Raw genomic sequence first — 15,838 nt, forward strand, 5'->3', positions numbered from 1 at the left:
AAATCTTCCACGATCTTCTGAAGCCCGACGATGACGTATCTTGATTTTTCCGTAGCGAAGCTGGACTTTACTATCCAATTGATATGCTGACTATGAGGCAAGCCAGGATAAGTTTCCAGGCTCCAGGATCGGAATAGCACATCAAGTTCTTGCCATTTTCTATGTTCTTCAACATCTTGACTCGTTCAACGGTGCTCACTTGGATGTGGGGAAGCATCCACTCGTTAGACTGTAGTGTTAGCGAGACATCTTGAGGGTTTTCTGCAGCTGCGACAATTGCATTATTGTGCGTGTTGTGCTAGAAGCAGTACGAGCTCTTGTTTCGAAAAATAATTATATGCTTGTAGTCCTCAGCGAATCCAAGAAGCATTGTCAGAGAAACACAAACTTCGTACTTCCCTTCGGCATAAACCAGAAGCTTATATTCTTCCTCGAGAACCCAACCGGCCATCTTTGCAGCAGACAGTTCATTTGGCGTGAGCGAAAGGTAATTTTTCATTGCAGATGTTATGCTTACATCTCTCGTCTGGTCTACCTCGATGCCATTGAGTACATATGTAATACACTCGATTAGGTGAAGAATACCATTGCAGGATATTGACGTCAATGTCGGATGCGTACCATCCGCTTTTGTCAGCGTGCCTCTTATATGCAGAAATGACTGCGAAGGTAAAGTACAAATATATTGGTGCTGTACAGCAATGTGTACTTCTGATGGTAGTGCATACGGTCCGAGCAGGAAAGGCTGGTACTCGTGCAATTCCATTTTCATAATGCTGTCATCAAAAATGACCAGATCTTCCATGTTAAGGATTTCGTCTTCCATATTTATTCGGCACTTGTCCAATACTAAGAAGATACTTTATGCTGTCAGGTGTTAATGCACCGATGTATTGTAGAGAATTTCTTTGTCTTGAAAATTCACCAGTCGTCCTCGCTGGTCAACGATTCTGACGATGAATTCGTGTGCGCATTTCACGACGATTGGAATGTAAATAGTTCTTTGTGGTACCTGGTCCAGTTTATATCCTGGTGAGACCATTGGCGAAAACTCATGCAGCACGTTGCTTAGACTTCCATTGAGATATGTTCCACTTGGCCAATTACAGTTTATTCTTATGACATACACAGGTAAAATGTTTACTGCACATGTAGATTCGTACATTCTTCCTGTATCATACACATTTCATTCTAATACGAGCATCTTACCTATGGTAACATGTTTCGTAAAGTCGACATTTTCACTGCATGTTAGAATGCTTTTTTGAGTGTTTGGATTTCCACGCAGTTGAAAGTCTACATCCTGTGGTAACATATCCCTTATGTAATTTGCAATGTCGTCAATTTCGTAAGAGCCAACAGGTAACTGTATTTCATGAGTGGTCCCATCGCTTTTCAGGAAGCAGATCTTGTAATTATCCTCGTCGATATTCGGTATGGCATTATATGTTTGAAAATCTACGAGTCCGATACACCATTCTCCGTCTAAATCCAGAGGCGGGAAATGAACCGCCCGCAGCTCTGATGCGTGACCTGTCAAGGTAAGTGTTATCGACATGACTACTAAATTATCATCACTGCACAACCTTTAAGTAGCAATTGATTTTTTCAGCTAATTTTTTTAGTTAAAAAGAGAACACACAAGTGTCCGCAGTTTGTTTGATTAGGTGACTATTCGGTTTCGTAATTGTAGAACAATGTAGTGGTCCAGCCCAGGTACCGCCTAAGTCCTGGCAGAGGTCGTAAATTTCCAAAACTATCGTAGTACTCGGCCATTTTTCCAGACTTTATGTACGCCACCCAGTGCGTGCCACGATCTGCCGACGTGTCTAAATTAATCATGGCACATTCACGTGTCTTTGGCTTGCTGGGCAAAGTGTCTCGCATGAAAACGCCTTGGAAATGTGGTATTTTCAGTTTGCGTGCGTACTTGATTAAATCTATATTGGTGAGTGGATGTTTCGGCAAAGAACTTAGGATATTTTCATTCTTTTCTTTCTCATGCCTCGACCTGATTTGTGAGGTTGCAAGTAGAGTCCTGCGCCGTTTTTTTTACCCATGGTAATGGCTTCCATGCTGGCATTGTGTCGTTGCTTGCGCTAATTCTTCGAAGTATTGACTGCCCACACTATACCACTCGTTGCATCGATGAGGCCGCCGAGAGCACCCAATGCAGGCAAAGGAAGAAATCCTCCTATAACCTTCTTGTCGAGAGTCTGTAATTTTTGCTTGGCTTTTTGCACGCCTGCACCAGTCTTGTGTTTGGTCTTGCATGAGTTAGACTTTGACTTGATGGAGCTGGCTCGACGAGCACCCATTTCTAGTTTGGTCTTTGCCTTCTTGATTTTGGAAACGCCCCAGAACGCGATTTTCTCTCCTAGTCCCGCGTTCGACGATTTACTTATATCTTCGGCTTCCTGTGCCAATATCTCGTCGGCCCGGTGGCTGGATTTCAGATCCTTGCTTAATGAATATGCAATATCGTGCTGCTTGCACTTTTCGTCGAGATAATTAATGGCCACATCACCGCGAGCTAACCTTTTCGCTAGTTTAGTGCCTTAGGGCTTAAGAATCTGTAGCCGGGAATGTATAGCTCGAATGGAAGATTGTTTATCAGCAAGTTCACGAGTCCTGCACCGATGTGTTTATTGTTCTTACCTCTTCGAGTCATTGCGCACAACTGACCAGAAAGTATAAATGTGTTTGATTTTATACAATTTCGTCAGTACAATGCAAGTCGTCAAGCAAGAAATGTGTTTGCCCGTGCGCATTAAGCAAGACGATGAAACTAGCTGTCATGAATCATGACATGGCTTACTGTTGCATTCTGCCATACGATGCATAATGGCAGGTCCGTCCAACTGCGGTAAAACGTGCATTCTACTGAGTTTATTAGAGGAACCAAAAGGTCTTAAATTCGAAAATGTGTACATCTATTCCAAATCATTGCAACAACCAAAGTACCAGCGACTAGCAACAGTTCTACAATCGGTGGATGGTCTGGAGTATTTTCCATTTAATGATAATGCAGATGTGGTAACTCCTAGCAAAGCGAGAGTCGATTCAGTGACGATGTAAGGTGCGAGAAGAAAGGCATAATACAAAAGTACTTTTCCATGGGCAGACACGCCAAGGTAGACTGCGTTTACCTGTGTCAGACGTACAGTCGTATTCCAAAAAATCTCCTACAAGACAACGCGAATGTCATAGTGCTTTTTCGCATGGACGAACTTAATTTACATCACGCTTGTGACAACCACGTAAACACCGACATGACATTCCAGGAATTCAAAGACATGTGCTCCTTGTGTTGGAAAGATGAACACGGATTCCTAGTTAGGCTATAGTCAAAGACTGGCCTCTATATAAGGGTTGGTACAGACAAGGTTTCGATCAGTTTATCGTCAAACATGAGTCATAGCATTTCAAATTTCGGTCGTAGCAGTCGAGATTTACGTACTACTCTCAAGTTATCCGCAAATACATAATACTACTGGCTCAGAAAGTCGAAAGTGTGAAAAAGGAATTACTAGAGTATCTCGTTGCCATCGACCAGCGCGTGGAAGCTTCAGATTCTCAAATTCGCGACATGATCGAAGTATCAATTGCACAAATCTGTGATGATTTGAGGACTTTTCAAAGTAGTCTTAAAACATCACTAACTCACTTGTCAACAAATTCAGATTTAGCCAAAGACAAGAAAAAAGTTTCTGCGAATGAATAAAAAAAAGTATAAAAGGAGGTCTTGCAATATGTTTTCAGCCAGTACAATATCGGACCTGGCCAGTGACTTTCATCGAGCTATACAGTCTGTTCGTGAAAAATATCTACTTGCTAGACGAACCAGACTTGCACGTGAGATGGGAAATGAAGAGATATTTAAACCAATCACTAGTCGCCTCGACGAACTTAAAAATAAGGAAGAACCAGCCATCATTGTGAAGACAGAAGTTGAACATGAAATGCCAATTGTAAGAAAGAGAAAGTATAAGCCAGATCGAGAAAAAGAGGACTTAACGAAATCAGAGTCCATGCACAAGAAAAAAATACTGAAAAAGGGACACCAAGTTAATGCAATGGTCCGACCATACCTGATATCGTTTACGAGTTGGAGTAATGACATGACCTATGGAGTGTACAGAAAAAACATAATAAGTGGTTCCTCGGTGCTAAAGAAATAGACTTTCTACCAGGAAATATCATGCGCATAGAAGAGTTCAAAACACATGGGACTCCGGGTCTGTACGAATTGCTGTTTCGCAGGGAGCCTAAAGGATATTCTCACCAAGACTTACAAGAGTATAAAAAACTGCTAGAGCTAACTAATGCACATTTTCGCGATAACGATCCAGATAGTGGTGTATATAAAGACGAAGATAATAAAGAAATCGACATTCTCGCTAATCTCTTTAGTGAACTTACAATACATGGTGAAGGTTTAAAAAAGCTAGAAATTGGTCAGATATTTGACTATGTATATTGGGACGACCCCAATGAATTAGTTTTACGCCTTAGAATTCTACATGATTCTCTTAGTGTAGGAAACTATTCGCACATAAACGAAATAGTCTCCATACTTGAAGAATTGCGGGAAGCCGGCTACATACAATGAGTCATATCGGAATCGCTCGCGAACTTCATGCTCCTGCTAGACGAAAATACCTTCGTGGCAGGGTTATAGTTCGTGGAATTGATGATTTATTCTAGGTGGACCTTGTTGAGATGATACCGTATTCCCAATTGAAATAAGGTTTCAAGTACATGTTGACAGTCATCGATGTTTATAGCAAGTTCGCTTGGGATAGTCCTGTAAAATCAAAGACTGCAACTGAAGTAGCCAAGGCCATGGACAATACTTTGCGGGATGGTCATGTACCGTCGCACCTGCAAATGGACCTCGGGAAAAAATTCTTCAATGCAACCTTCAAGGTTTTGATGAAGAAGTATGGCATCAAACACTATTCTACATTTAGTAACATCAAAGCCTCCATTGTCCAAAGATTTATCAGAACTTTGCATTCCAAGATGTGGTGACAGTTCACGGCTAATGTAAATTACAAGTGGCTTGACATCTTGCCGAAACTAATAAGCGAGTATAATTCCACAGTGCATTCTACCACGAATTTGAAGCCAAAGGACGTAAAGGACAATCGCCTACTTCGAACAGTGTTTTCCGAGACGAAAAAAGAAAGATCCACGAAAGCTTAAAGCTAACGTCGGTGACATTGTGTGAATCTCCAAACAGAAAGGTATATTCGATAAAAAGTTTCACTGCGAACTGGAGTCCCGAACTTATCTGTGTGACACATGTACGTGAATCAGTGAATCAGAGCCTAGGACATTCTACTTCGAAGATTTGGACCATAAACCTATCCGTGGCGGCTTCTTCGCCGAAGAGATTCAGCCTACATTGTATCCCGATATGTACTTGGTGGAGAAGATTATAAAACGAAGAAATGGACGATCCTAAGTTAAGTGGTGGGGCTTTCCACCTCGCTTTAATTCGTGGGTGGCAGATGCAGAAATCGAGAAATCCACAAGACTTAAGTATATTTTCTGTGTTATTTGTTTTGTACTTGCAGTAGTGTAGAATTTATGTAATTATTTTTTTCTGTTTTTTAAAAGAACTTGCGGTGTTTTTATTTTCTCAAGCCTGTACCTCTGGTAGTACTTTTTTAAATTAAAGTTGTTTTGTATCACCAAGGGATCGAACCAAGTATCGATTCTATAGGTAGATTAATAAGTGATTTTTTTATAAATTTATGTGTCAATAAATACAAATATCCAAGATGGTGGACATAATGTCTTACTGGAGGCTGGTAGTAGTTGATTTTAAGCCTCTTTTAGGATTTTGAACATAATTTATTAAAATTCTTATTTTTTATATAAAATTAAATGTTTTGCATCATCCAGGGATCGAACGAAGGACAGGGATCGATCGAATCAATTAGAATATTGATTAAAAATTTATTTCATGAATTTTGGATTTTTTCACGATTTTCTAACATAAAAATTACGTATTGTCAATATGGCGGACATGATGTCATACTACCTGATGATATATATGCTATGAAAAAAGTGGTGGGTGTCAGTCTGCCGGTGGCTTCCTTGGAAGAAGGAGCCTGTCGCCATTTTTTTGCACTCGTCGGGATCGAACCGAGGACTCCGAGTTCCATGTCGAAAAAGTATGTTTTTAAAATATTTTTATTAAAATTTATTAATTAATTTTTTTATAAATTTTAAAATATTTTTTTTTTTAATCGGATAGTAAATAAAGATTTACAATATGGTGGCCGTAACGGAATTGCAATGGTGACGTCATAATCCTAGATGACGTCAGAGGCTTATCGCAGGCTGTAGACATGGATCCGTAAGCCTTTTTTTAGGATTTTGTGTTCTTTCTAAGGCAAAAGTACTTTGAGGTTTTTTAAAGTCCTATTTTTTGAGTTATCAAATTTTGAGATTTTTGGACTTTTTTCTTCAAAAAATGATAATTTTGTCGAATTTTGGGCAAATTTTGGCAAATTTTAAAAGTTCAAAGTCAAGGTCAAGGTCAAAGGTCACACTCATCCATGATGGCCGCCGTGATGTCAGAATCCAAGATGGCGGTCGGCACCAGGCACCACACCCAGAACCCAGTGCCCGGACCGGCTATTCTATACTACTCACAGAAAGTATGCTACAGTGAAATTCCGGATGGAAACATATTTTTATTAAAACTAATTGATTTGTTTATTTGTTTTTCAACCTGGATCTTAATTTAAGCTCATGCATTAAAATGTTTTGTTATACAGAATTCTAGTTAATTCTGTCGCTGTTGAACACATTTCTTATATTTAAAGATTAATTATTTTCTTTTTAGTTCATTCAACATTAGAGCGTGTTTTGTTTAGTTCTTTTAAAAAATAATTTAACAATATTATCTACGGCTTGGATTAAGATTATTTTTCAGTCTCCTTCAGTATTCGTGTCACTAAGTGTTTCCATCGTAAATGTTTATGTACTGCAATATTTTTTATTCTCACTAAATGCTGCAGTTTATCACTTTGGGTATCTTTGGGTATCTTATTAAAAGCACTGCTTTTTAACAATTATTTATTATAATGGTACAATATTGGTAGTATTAATACGAAAAAAAAAGTTTTGGCCAGTGCGCCTGCAAAATTATAGAAATATGAGTTTTTACAAAGTTATATTTGCAGGGTTAACGAAAAGGATTTCATCTTGATTTTTAAAATTTATCAGATTTTTTGATATACTCAAGTTAAAAATTATATATATTTTCCCTATTTTATAGTATGAGTACTTTAAAATTGATGGAAGGTTTACCGGTTTTAAAAATATTATAGTTTTCACTAATTTGATATAATGCTCATCATACTAATGACTTAAGGATAGTTTTGGCAGTGAAATATATTTTATTCTCTAAATTACATTCATCAAAATACATGGCCAATCTTAAAAACTGAATAGTTCTTTCCTTACTTTAGGTTTAGGATTTTTTATTTGTGAGTCAGATAGGTTTCTAGTGAGAGCAATGCCCTGCAGGTGAAGGAAACACGCGGCTTATAGCCCAGGAAACAAAGGTTTCAACCTGTGGAAAATTTGTCCAAAGCTAAATTTTTTCACAGTGGTAGAGTCCACTATGCTGAGCATACCGAAAGTTTACCGCTGTAGACCTTGTGCGTATATCTGAAAAAGTGCAGTTAAGTCCTAAATGGCAGCGACTTGCAGCAGTTTATTAAAATGCTTCCCATTTACCAACTTTTTTACGTAGCGACTTCATAAAATTATTAAAACACTCTGAAAACGCTTTTATGTACACTTATGTTTTTAAGAGTTTAGGTTAAGGCAAGAAATAAAATGATTAAGTAATGAAAAACACTTTTTTTTATATAATTCGAGGACATTAAAACCTGATTGACTTAAAAATTGTTATCTGATGTAAATATTACTTTAACAATTATGTTGTATATCTTAAGCTTTACATTGACATAGTTTTCAAGAGTCTAGTTTAATTTATTGGATTTATAGAGCGTTCTGAGAGTAGTAGTATTATGTACGTGTGTGATAATGCCACAGCCGCAAGCGCGGAGGTGACTTTCGCTCCTACTAAGTCGAGGTTTTTTAATCTTTAGGAAATTCCTTCCATATTGAAAATTGATACAAAGGTAACATCGAGGTCTTTTAGTAACATATGAAAAGATTATCTCCGCAAACCTTGTGCGTTACAATACTGCATTCCTTAAACGTCAATATTATAGTCTGCAAACTTAACCAAAGTTACTTTAAAAAATATCATAAATATAAAAAACATTTAATATGTTTTACTAAATATGAAATTTATTGTTTTATTAGGAAAAAGGTATTGATACCTACAAAATTACAAAAAATTGAAACATATTAAAATAAAAACACGAAAACCTGATAAGATAAACGCGTTAATGAATGTTGTTACATTATTATTTAGCTACGAATTGGTATATTTGTAGACAAATTGTTTCAATCTGGCTGATCGCTGAAGCGTTTCGAACTGCGTAGCGTGTAGTATATATACAGCGTGTTTGCTGAATTCACTCGGGACGGGACGAATTTCGCTCTTAAGTTGCGAAGATATTTTAGTACATGGAAAATTATATAAATGATGAAACTTTGTACAGAGCAATTATAAACGTTTCTTAGTAACATATCAAAAGTTTAACGCTGTATACATTGTGAGTTACACCAAAAACGTGCAGTTAAGTCCTATATGATAATTTTTTGTAAAGATCCACAAAAATACATTTTGTAAATATAATGTATGAAGTAGACTTTTAGTTTGGATACTAAAATAATATAAAAACTATATTATACATATTTAAAGGAAAAAGTAATAAAATTTAAAAATCATATTTTTGATAACCATTTATAATCATAGAAGTTGGGAAACATTTTACTCAAATGTATGGAAGTAATCATAAATAATACACAGACATTAAGAGCACAACGCAAAAAAAAATTTTAGTAAACGTTTTTGCATGTTTCTTAAGCTTTAAATTGGCATATTTGTGAAAAATCTGGTACTATTGGTGTTAACTCTGAAACATTTCAAGCTGCGTAGTGTGGTACCATACTGTGAGGTTGCTGAAGTCGCTTGAGCTGGAACGATTTTTGTTACCAGGTAACAAAGGTTTTTAATTTATAGATAATTTGTCAAAACGGAATTTTACTGCTATGGTAGAAGGCAATTTTACTAGCAACATCACAAGTTTATTACATAAATGTAAATAAAAAATGTAGAAAATATATAAAAGCGTTCTTAAAAGAATTTTTTTTAAGAATTATGTCTCGATAGATGTATTTAAATATATTATATAGGTATATATTATTGGTAATCCCTAATTAAGACCGAGTGTCATGAGTGTGGCACCTCGCAGAGTGTTGCGTGTTGCGCCGGCCGTGAGAGCTTAGAACTGTCGCAGTACGGCCCACTACGACGCTCGGGTACTCTAGTGAGCCAAATTATTATGCAATACTTTTAATATTTATACTGTTTTAAAGCTAAAATATTACGCAAAAGCATTTCTGAAAACATTTTTTGCATTCGGCTCTTCAGTTTTGTGTAAATCATATTTTCATTATGACGGGAGGGATAGAAAAACGTAGTTTAAAGATTAATTGATTAATATATTATCTTTTTAATAACATTCAAAATATTTTTTCAACATCAATGTTCCTAGATTGTTTTAAAGTTTTATGGAGAGTCTACATTAAAAACAGTATAAATGGGAAGTATTTTAATGGACTGTTGTTAAGTCGCTGTCATTTAGGAATTAACTGCAATTTTTCGGTGATACGCACAAGGTTTACAGCGGTAAAATTTTGGCATGTTGTTAAGCATAGTCGACTGTACCACTGTGCAAAAATTAAGCTTTGGACAAATTTTTCACAGGTCTGTGCCTTTTTAAGTCTTGGTTTCCTGTGTTATTAGAGCAGCAGTGGTGGGAAGTTTAGGAACACCCTATTACGGGACTTCTTTGAAGGGGGAAAGTGGCTGGGACCCCCGCGGTGCGAACACAGCTGCAGCCTCGGCCACTGCCCGCCAGAACAACCCTGGTTAGGGGGGCGCTTTAACTACCTCTCTGTGACTTCTGGTCCCCTGATACTTTCTCACATGGAACTACTCGAAAATACGTTTATTATTATAAACTTTTGTTGATATTTTATTTTTATTTTTTTCTTTAACTTTTTCTTATTGGCTTGAGCATTTCACTGCGCGCCATTTTGTTTTAACTTCCCCTCACAGCCCCCACAGCCCACTACCAGAGTGGGGAGAGAGAAAAAAACGGTTGTGAGCTGCCTAGGTCGTAGAAATGAAATAGCACCCCGGAAGTATCTGAACAAAACAAGCCTCTTATTAACTCGTTAGCCATATATATACATATATATATATCAACATATATATATATATATATATATATATATATCTGTGTGTGTGTTTTTTGTCTACTACGACTCAGGTCGCTAGCTCATTCTGGAAACTTTTGTTTACAGAGTCTGACACAGAACCTTCCGTGGTTGCACAAAAGCTTACAGAACGTTTTGTATTCCTACTACGTCACTGCAGGTCCTCGGATTGCCCCGGACAAGGAAACTATAGTCATCTTATTTGTTCTGAAATCACTCTTGTTGTCTACCTGTACTAACAGACTGTTTTTTTTCTTTTTTTTTTTTTCGATTTCCAGCGTGGAGCCATGGCTGATCTGAATCATTGGCCTCTCGTTTCCAGAGCTACAGAAATTTAATTTTTGTACACCTGACTTGACTATTCGCAACACTATGACGAATGTGAAGCATACATAATAAGGTACTACTTAAATTGTGGTCGAATATTCAAAAACGGGCTAATTTAAGGCAAGAAAAAATATTTTGAATGTGTTACAAGATAAATTTTTAAATTATATGGCAGGCCGATGTGTTATGGTAGCGCTTGTCGCATGCTATGGGCTCAGTCTTTACATGTATATATTTAAAAATAATTGTATTGACTCTCTGGGCCGCTTTAGATTCGTGACTTGAAGGCTAGTAAAAAAAAACCTATTTGATCAACCAAGGTTGAGGTCAAGGTATTACTATGATTTCCTTTACCAGACTTTGACGACACGAAATAATAAAATCCAAGCTTTGGTAATATAAAAAAATAACATTCTATATTAGAATTTTTGTACTTTCATATTATATGTAATGTTCTGATTTAGGAAATTTTTTAAATATATGCATATGCCAAGGCAAACGTAAAATGATATTAGCAATTAGACATCATTAATAAATCAAGACAAGGTTTTATTAAATAGCGCATTTTTAGGAAGATCAGTGCATATTTTTCTGGCATTATGCACGAACCTCTAAAATGTCATAGTTGTGCTACTATTTTTATATACATTATGGAGGAACAAAACATTAATTAAACAGGTGTTCGATTTTACTCTCGAAAATTTTATCAAATGAATAATAAGCAAAGTTAGTATTTTCTGCATAATCGCTATGGATCTTATTGCGATTTAGTATGTTTATTTAATTACTTAACTAGGATGTTAAATTGGTATATGATTAATCAGTAAAAGCGGTAAATTTTAAAAATTTAAGTTTGTAATTTTGTGTTTGATTTCTAGCTATATCATATTATAAAATCTTTAAGTCTCAAGGTTCAGTGAAAGAGGTTCACGCCTTAGCTGCACCAAACTGAACTGTAAATAAATAAAAATGTAGGTCTGTGTATATAGTTAATTACGTGATTTTAAATTTGAATTTATTTTTGGGAATGACTATAACTTTAATAATGCTGCCAATCGGCACTATGTCACAACCTTTGAAAATATCTAAGTGTGCAATCCATGTTTTTAAAAAAATATAATTTAAAACAATAAAATATTGTAAGGGGACAAAAATTTTATACCCAAATTGCATTTTTTCGGTTCCAATTTCTGTATCTCAAAACAAAAGGAATTGTCTATAGTAGTTGTGGAAGTAGAGATAACTATACTTACCATTTGATCACACGAGCGCGTATTGTTATTCCCGAGTTGAAAAACCGAAACGGGTTTTCGCACATGACACTATCATGTTAGCGGTCGTGTGTGGGACGTGCAAACAGCCAGAGAGAGGGTGCCTGCCACATCCACGCGAATGGCACCGGAAAAACCTGAAGCTTGAAACGAGCCTTTCAAACAAACTTAATGAACATATTTTATGGGGACAGGTTGAAGTTTACTTCACGCTGTTCAATGAAATTAGAACAAAAATAATGCGAGCGGGTCCTTCAGTACTTAGGTAACAAGCAAATTCACGTGTTCTCATTTTGCAAATAAGCTTATAATATGAAAATCGGACACAAATTTGAACGTAGAAATCTTTAAAATAACGCAAAATGTGAAAATGTGAAAAATACATGTACGCAAATTGTAGGGCGCGGTCTGTAACCGTTACACGCCTAACCGGATTTGCAACGATGCCTCGCTACGATCTCAACTCTCCCCCCCCCCCCCCCCCACTCCCCTCAGCCGCTTCAAAATTCCTCATAGAGTCTAGAGGGTTCGTTCGGCACATTTCCAGAGTCTCACTTGCGTCAAGTAGTGTACCCAGGTCGACATTGTTCTGGGAGCTTCGGGTGTCAAGTCGACTTCAAAGGGGTGTGAGACCATTCCGGAAGGGGGCTGAGGCAGTGAAGTGAAGAGGGCGAGTGACGTCTTGGTGAGTGAAAGTGGACTACGAGCGACGGGCCTCGTGTGCGGAGACTGGCGCATCGGGACTGTGTCGTGTGCGATGGACTAGTGAGTAGCGCGAGGCAGTGTGTCAGGACAGCGGTGCACTAAGAGGCGAGCAGTAGGGAGAGCCACTGTCGAGCCAGCCGACCTCTAGTGGGGTCAGTAAACTGTGGACTAAACCAAAGAGTGATTCATTTGTAGACAAGTAGGCAATTTTATGCGTTGTAATTTTATCTAAATAGTAAATAGTAGTTACCAAAAAACCTGTATTTAATTAATTGAACTATACTTTTTGATTCTGTTTTCCTACTCTTAACTTTATGAATCGACTGTTGACTTGTGGGTTTATACATGTCAATGATGGTTGAAGAATTATACCCCAACGTTAAGGTTAAATTTTTAAGTTGCCAATTTCAGGTGGGCATTTTCCAGACATTAATAATACCACTGCACTGACAACCTAAATACCATAGAATAATTCTAAAACATTGAAGATTATAAAACCCAAACTATAAGACAGTAAATTGTTTGATTAAGGTTTTCAAATTTCACCAGATTTAAATAAAATAATGTGCCTTTTTCCAAATATGTCCATTTTTTCAGCTTTGCATGGACGACTGAAGGTTTTAACAAATTATAAATTTTTCACTACAGTGACAAATTAAAATTGTAATACCAACATTCTTGCCACCGAGAAAAGTTTAGGTAATGCATACCAAAACTGAAATACGTATATTTAGAAGCTGGGATCTCTACATCACGAAACGAATTATTGATGCTGGCGTTTACCCAAGTTTAATAATTGCAAATTATAGTTTACAGCTTCTTTTGTACAGTATACATACGACCATGTATACATAAATGAAGTTGTTTGTCATCACGTTTTTTTAAAGGAAATAAAATAGCTCTTTTCCACTGTTTCCAAATGTTTTCGTTTCTATAAAAGTAAACACGTTTACAGTCACAAAATTATTTTCTTTTATGTTGGCTGCAAATCGCCCAGAGCCTCGATGTCTGCTGGCAGAAATATACAATCAAGTAAAAAATCTATTAAAAACAATATTTTCCGTCGGACACAAATCCTTTGTAGCTCTGGATGTAAATTATGATGCAATTTTATACTTCTCGAAAACATTGTTATGACATAACTATTTGGAAATATGCACAAAAAGAGCGAAAATGAGAGACATCATCAGTGGCTATCACCGAGAGATGTACTGTAGCGGATAAACGTCGCAAGTAGCTAATTCATCATTTCATAACAATTTTTATCATTTAACATCCTGCTTAAAAGGAATATATTGTAAAAAGTTTGTTATATTTGTTTAAAATGCCAAATAGTTATGTCAAGGTATTCGAATAATGCAGAATAAATAAAATATGTTAGTTTATAATAAAAATTAATGTTTGCAATACCATATATTTTATATGAGTTTATAATAAAAAAACTTTTATAAGGCCACAAGTCTCTTATAAAAATATATTTCTGACAGTCTATTTAATTTTTGAATAAACAAACTGTAGAGGTAACTCATTAACATAGTTAAAATAATCGAAGGGTAGAAAAAAATCAAACATAGACAAAACAACATATTTATGATTAGATATTTCGTTACTGTGTTGTATTAACAAAGGAATATGTACTACGATAGGAATATGATTACTAAACTGAAAATTCATGTAGCATACGTGCCAATAACTTGCATAAACCGCGTACCAGGAATATTCTGGGGAAAGAACAATACCACGGGTTATAATGTATATATTAACTTATGGTATTTATTGCAAGAGTGTGATGAGTTGTAATATAATCTTCCATATACGGTGCACCGTAATTTTATAAACACCAAAATGCAGGAAGAATACAATTAGAATCAATATCATTTTGGTAGACCTCATATGTTATCAGCAAGATAGATGTTATGATATAAAGTTAGCATAAATCCTCTATGTGGACGAAAAAAATATTAATTTAAGATTAAATACAAACATCCCATTGCATTTTATTATTCTCATATTTGTGTATTTATGTTATCATGTAATGAATTTGGTATTAAACCGGATATGTGTATATAATAATCAATTAATAATCAGTAATTAATTAATAAATTATCTATGTAAAAAATCTTATACATACTATATCATTACTTGAGAATTAATTATATTCATAATAAACACCTTTTTTTTCTTTAGAAAAAGTTGCATTAATTTTTTTAACATTTTTAAATGACCCTATATTATTTAAAATCCATCCAATATTATTTCAAAGATGCGAACCGATTATAAATACCCAAGACCTTCAAAAGAGTTTAAAATTTTAATAAGTTGTGTTTTATGAAAATAAATTCTTATATAAAAAAGTAATACATCATTTGTTAAAACCTTTAAAATCTGTTATTATAAACTCCATAACTTCATCCGAAACATTAAAACTAGAATTTAGAAGATAGGAATATACCTAACACAAATAAAGCACGTAATAAACTTCCAATTTCTTCGTTGTTAATAACTTATTCGTAGTATATGAATGTATTTCCTGGGACCGGCTTCAGGCTGAGGATAGATGATTGTCGATGCAATCTTGGATTGTGAAGTCACGGCGGACATCTTGGATGACCTTGACCTTTGACCTTGACCCCGGTGGCCCTCTTAGATCCGCCATCTTGGATCCGCCAACTTGGATCTACCATCTTCGATTCCGACATTTTGATTTCTTTAACTTTCCGACAATTTGAATTAGGACATTACTGTTGCAATTTTCGCTACGGCCGGCATCTTCAAAATCCATACTTTTTATGCTAGACAATTGGAAAAATATAAAAAATTAAAAAAAAAATTTAAAAACATGGTTTTAATTTTCATTATGGCTGTCATGTTTAAAATACGTAAAAATTTTCATATTTTAAAAGGAAAATTTTAAAATTAAAAAAAAAGTATTAATCAAATTTTAATATAATTATAATTAAAAACGCACTTACGTCATGGAGCTTGGAGTCCTTGGTTCAAAACTGGTGAGAGAGAAACAAATTGCTACTTATCCTTCCTCTACGGAAACTGCCGGCAGACTGACTTCACACCACGAATGATAAAGTATA

Source organism: Bacillus rossius, chromosome 1 (genome assembly GCF_032445375.1).
Source record: "Bacillus rossius redtenbacheri isolate Brsri chromosome 1, Brsri_v3, whole genome shotgun sequence".
Taxonomy (NCBI): Eukaryota; Metazoa; Arthropoda; class Insecta; order Phasmatodea; family Bacillidae; genus Bacillus; species Bacillus rossius.